This window comes from Camarhynchus parvulus, chromosome 8 (genome assembly GCF_901933205.1).
Source record: "Camarhynchus parvulus chromosome 8, STF_HiC, whole genome shotgun sequence".
Taxonomy (NCBI): domain Eukaryota; kingdom Metazoa; phylum Chordata; class Aves; order Passeriformes; family Thraupidae; genus Camarhynchus; species Camarhynchus parvulus.
Genome location: NC_044578.1, coordinates 28,016,441 through 28,022,440, shown reverse-complemented (window position 1 = coordinate 28,022,440; position 6,000 = coordinate 28,016,441).

Below are 6,000 nucleotides of genomic sequence, written 5' to 3'. Positions count from 1 at the left end.
ATTTCACAGCACAGAACTAACCAGTATTTTATTCCTCACACAAAACATGGATTTTGTCAGGCTAAACTCTTTTCTAACCCCAAAATAGAACAGCTAAGAAGCGTTTTTAAAACTTTTATTTTATTTTCAGTCTCATGTGAAGAGTGAGACAATGCAGGTGTTTTAATTCACACCATCACAATCAAAAGTCAACTATTTCCTAATTACAGTACATTAGAAGTGTTTCTTGACCTACCAGTCTTTACTACACTATACGATAAATACCTTAAAACCAATTATCTAAAATTACCCCTTGTAAGTTCTACTACAATGCATCTTCATAGTTCTATTTCTCCAAAGTATCCAGTCTTATTTACAAAACCATCTTTTAAAACTTATTTCTAATTCCATTTCTCTCTCAGCAATGTCTGTCCTATTCCATGGCATTTCTAAGCCAAAATTTCTTATCTCAAAATTTACCTACAAAGATATACTATATAATCCTTCCATCAAACTTTAAGGTTACCCTACAAATCTATTTCCCACACCCAGGTGACAGCAAACAAAGATCATGGAGCCCAAAATTTGTATTTGTTTTGGTTTAGAGTAATTTTGGGAGAAAAAATTTTAAAGGCTTTTTTCTAGAAAAGTAAATGTAAGGGTTTTTTGTTTTTTTTTTTTTGGGAAAAAGATTTTTTTGGAGAAAAATGGAAAAATGTTTATTTAATAGATAAAGTATTGAAGTATTAATATATTAAAAATAATATTAAATAGTAATTTTTTTTGTTGTTTTAAAAGAGATGTAAATCTAGAAAGGTTTATTTGTGGGTTTTAGTTTGGTTTATTTAGGTTTTTGGTGTTGGAAATGTTGTAGTTTGGGTTTTGCTGGGCTATAGGTGTGAGTTTCTGGGTTTTTTTGGGTGTTTAGTTTAGAGTAGGTTTAAAGAAAAGTAAAAAAAAGCCTCTATCATTTAGGGAAAAAGTAAAGGAGAGTTTTGTTTTGTTGTTTGTAGATAATATAGGAGTAGGAATGTGGAGGAGTGAGAGTTTTTGAAAATAAAGGAGTCCTTTCCTTGCTCTGATGGTGTGTGAGGCCCTGATCCCTTTCCTGTCCCTTTCCTGACTCTTTCCTGTCCCTTTCCCAAATCTTTCCCATCCCTTTCCAGTCTCTTTCCCATCCCTTTGCTGTGCCTTTCCCATCCCTTTCCTATCTTTTTCCTGTCCCTTTTATCTCCTTTCCCGTCCCTTTCCCGTCCCTTTCCCGTCCCTTTCCCGTCCCTTTCCCGTCCCTTTCCCATCCCTTTCCCATCCCTTTCCCATGTCTTTCCCATGCCTTTCCCATGCCTTTCCCATCCCTTTCCTGTCCCTTTCCCCGCTGGGCAGCCCGGGAAGGGGCACGGTGCTGCTCCTGATGGGATAACGGGGCTGGGGTAGGTCCCACACCCGCCCCGATGCTCCAGGACCCTGCAGCTCCTCAGGGCCCCAACCAGCACCAAAAGCCAGGTAGCTGCACACAGGTAAGAGGCAGGAGGGTGATGAAAGGCCTTCCCTTGGCTGCATCCCTGCGGGAGGAGGGATTTTTGACTTGTTCCTGCCCCGGTTTCCTGCGGGGAAAGGCGACTCTGCCAAGTGGGAGGGGATGGGTGATGCTGGGATGTCACCCCGTTAATGGCACTGCGGTGCTGGTCCCCCCGCGTTCATCTTCCCGTGGCATCTTGTGAATGGTCCAAGGGACACGGGCACGGCTGGGAATTAATTAGCAGGCGGGGAAAGAGCAGCTTTGCTTAGGCTGAGCCCAGCCCTGCCTGGGGAGGAGCGGGACCGGCTCTGGGTGATCTCCGTTGCAATGGGATTAGCGCTGGGCCTTTGGTGCTGGCAGAAAACAGCAGCCTGAGCCTGTGCTTGTGCCTGCACCTCAGAGATCTTCAGCATCCCGGCATCTCCCCCACCCTGCTTTGCTGCTGTTGTGGTTTTAAAATGGTGGATTGTGTTTGCTTTGAGTATTTGGGTCTCTGTGACATTGTGACTGAGCGCTGGGGCCGAGCTGGTTAAAAATGAGACCAACTGGAGCGAAAAGATTCCGTGTTGGAGAGGAGAGAGCTGTGCTGAGCCGAGGCTGGAGATAAACCTGCAGATAGCAGAGGCATGTGCACTCTTTGGGGAAGAACCAGCTGGACTGGGGGGTTTATTTTGCTCCTGTAAATTTGCTGCTGTAGCATCTCCACAGCGGCGAGGCTCAGCTCCTTGCTCTCCCAAGGGTGGGGGGAAACAAACTGGTTATTTGGCACGGCTGGGAAACAAACTGGTTATTTGGTCTGGCTGGGAAACAAACTGGTTATGTGGCACAGCTGGGAAATAAATTGGTTATTTGGCACAGCTGGCAAATCCAAGGGGCCCGTTGTGCTGGCATCCTTCCGGGCTGCTGTGCCCCATCCCAGAGGAATGCGGTGGAATTCCTCCCGCTGGGGAGACCACAGGTTGTATAATGAGCGGGCTGAGCTCCTCTGCCCTGCTGTGCTTCCCTCCTCCAGTCCCCTGCAGCCCCCAGAGCAGCGCTGGGACAATCCTGCCCTGTCACCCTGCCACCCTGTCCCCCTGCCATGCAGCTCTGGGGACATTGCCCATCTGGGCTTTGGCATCTCCCTGCAGCCTGGCAGGGCACGGGCGCTGCTGGCAGCCACTCTGCCGAGGAGAAGCTGCTGCTGGATGCATCAGACATTTTTATGAAAGAAAAATCTGCTGGAGGAAGAGGACGAGCTCATCTCGCCCGCCTCATTTATATTTTAGCTCAGGCTACAGCAGCAGCAGCCTCCAGAGATGGATGAAAGAGAAATCCCAGCACACCCTGGTGGCTAGCTCTGTTTGTATTTCATCCTGGGTGAGGTGTTTAAAGCTAAGCACGTGCTCAGGTGTTTTGCTGTGGTGGGAGTGTATCCATGGAGCACGGAATGGCCCCAGGAAATCCCTGCTCTGGGACCTGGATGCCCTGCAGGCCCCAATGTGTGGAATACCAGCAGATAAGAGCAGAGCAGAAGCAGACCTTGTCCATCATAAATGGCTTTGGGGCTGCAACCCCGAGCTCTGGGGCTGATTTTTGACACTCAATAAACAGCTCGTTTGCAGTAGTCAGCTCACAGAACGCAGGCTGCTTGCGAGCACCTCGGATGATCTCCCGGCAGAAAATTAACCTTGTCTGTCAGCAGGGCTGGCTCCCGGCCCCGTGCTGAGCACCAGATCTCCATCAAACCCTGCGAGGCACGGGGCAATCCGTGGCAGGGCATCACTGTGGAGCTCTGTCTGTCTGTCTGTCTGTCTGGCGGGGTGGGTCTGTCCCCGCTCCCCAGCCGTGCACAGCCGCTGCCGTATTGACAGCAGAGCAGTGATGCTGAGAGCTGGGAGGGCTCCAAGGCTGCACAGAGCAGCTCTGTCTGTGTCAGCCCCAATCCCTTCTGCCTCCCTGCTCCTCACTCTCAGCATCCTCCCCAGCGCTGCTTTCCATGGAGCTGCCTCCAGCCCTCCGACGGCAGCGTTTCCTCGGAGAACAATTATGAAATTGTAATAAAAGTGCTTTAAAGGGGAAATTCTCCCCTTTGGTTCCTGCCTGCCTTTCTCAGCCTGGAGCTCCCTGCCCTGCTTTGCTGTTGGTTTTGTGTCCTGCCTGCCCGGAGGGACTGAGGAAGGAGCAGGGGAAGCATCTGCTCTGCCGCAGCAGCCACCGAGCGCAGGAGCCACAAGCACGGCCAGGAGCCACTTTTGTCATTGACACAGGGGACAATTCAAATAGCTGCCGCGCTCTCGAGCTGAGCCACAGACACATCTGCGGATCTCGCTTTATGTAACTCGTTTTTATTTCTATTTTTGAACGCATGTTTCATTTTCTCGGGGAGTTTGGCTCGGTGGGTGTCTCCCATCTCCTGCCCTGTCTCACGGAGCACATGTGAGATTCTTGCTCTCCTCACCTGTCCCTGAAACTCTGGCTCTCCTTCTTTCACCTTTTGGGATTTCCTGGCATGGAGAATGATTTGAGGTTTAGGATGAACAGATAAATCAACTCCTTAAAAACATTCTGAGCTTTATCTGTGGATGAAGCATTCTGAGCTTCATCTGTGGACATTTCCTGCTGTCCACCTTACCTGAGATTTTTGGTTTTTTTTAGAAGGGGGTTCTGTTTGCAATTAAGACAAGTGTGTGGTTTGTTTTGTGATCTACACCAATCATAATTCCTTCCTTGCAAGGCAGTCACCTTGTGCTGGACCAAGTGTGCTTTCAGACAAGGCAGCAGGGCAGCCTGGCACAGTGAGCAGAGCTGGATGCAAGTTCCAGGTAATTTTTCCTTCCAGGTTTAATTGCAAACGGTGGTGGAGAAGAGCAATCTCTGGACAGTGATTAATTAATTACTAATCTGAATTCCCTCGGGGTTGGGCCCTTATCAGTGCCACTCTGGATAAATTTGGAATGACTACGAAGGAGAGCAAATGACATTTTATCCTTTCAGTAGTGCAGCAAAAGCCCAAATTCCCCCCCCGGGTTAGAGCAGTGTGCTGCAGGTTTTTGGCTGAGCCTAAGGCAGGCTTTGCAGCTCACCTGAATTCCCAGAGCCAGCACTGCTGTGGGAGGCAGCCAGCCCCTGTGATTGGCATTCTGCAGCCTCAGAGCCCACACAGAATCCCAGAAGGGTTTGGATTGGAAGGAACCTTAAAGCTCATCGAGTTCCAGCCTCCTGCCATGGGCAGGGGCACCTTGCTGTGAGTACTGAGCATCCTCTGGAAAGATCTCAGAGGGCAGCAGGGTCTCATGAAAACACACCAGGGAGTGACTTCACCTGCAGGGATGGAGCTGCCCAGCACCACAGCAAAGGGAAAAGTGCTTTTCTTGGCAGGAGGGAAAATCCTCTTGGACCAAGGGGTTGTGAAACTTGAACAAGGCCCTTGGAGCATGGCACAGCCAGGAGAGATGCTGCCAAAGAAAAATCACAAAGTAAAAGCAACTGAAGCTGGTGGAGCTGCTTGGTCTGGACGAGGTGTTTTTGGATAAAACCCATTTGAGCCATGATCAATGCTCAAAACACCTGGAATAGGCAAGGGAGGCACTGAAAACAAAAAAGACTCTGGAGAGGGAGATTGATGTGCAGGGAAGAGGCTGGGAAATGCCCTTCTGCCCTTCCTCAGTGACAGCCAACACTCCCAACGCTGCACGTGGCCACTGCTGGTGTTTGCTGCTGCCAGGTTAGGAGGAAATGGCTTTGGAGTAATTTTTGGAGAGATTTAAAGTTTTGGATGGGATTCAAGCCTAATATCAAAATGAGTTATTTTATTAAAAGCATTTAAATAGAAACTAAAGAGTGGTCAGAAGCAGGGGGGCTGTTTTAGGAGGAATTTGCTATAAACCTGCTGCACAGAAGCTTTCTAAAATATTACCCTGTAAAAACCTCGTAATTCTCTTTATCTGCAATTTAATTACATTTCCTGTAGTGCCTGTGTCAGAACAGTTCACTTACTCTTGTTCTCTATTAACTCACACCTGCCCCAGGAAACCAGAAGAAAAAATTGTTGGCATTCTGAGTAATTTGTGTGTTTTTCAGGATCTCACTGAGGCCACAAAAAGGGTCTAAGGAGGTGCTGGAGAAGTCAGAATTGGGGTTCTCATTGTGGTGATGGCTGTGAGATGGCAGTATCTAAATATATATATTTATATAAATGTATAAAACATATATTTATATAAATATATAAAACAGATATCTATATCAAGATAGAAAATTTGTATGTATATATTTATATTTGTATGTATATATTTATATTTTAGTTATATTTATATACACATGCACATACAAATACACAAAATAGTTAAATATGCATGTATATATTTCTATTATATAAATTAGAACATGTATTATATAAAAATATAAGTATATAAATATAGAAATATTTAGAATTATATATGAAATGATATATACATATAGAATATGTGAATATAAAAAGATAAGTATCAAATATAAATATATTAAACATGTCTCTATGAAAT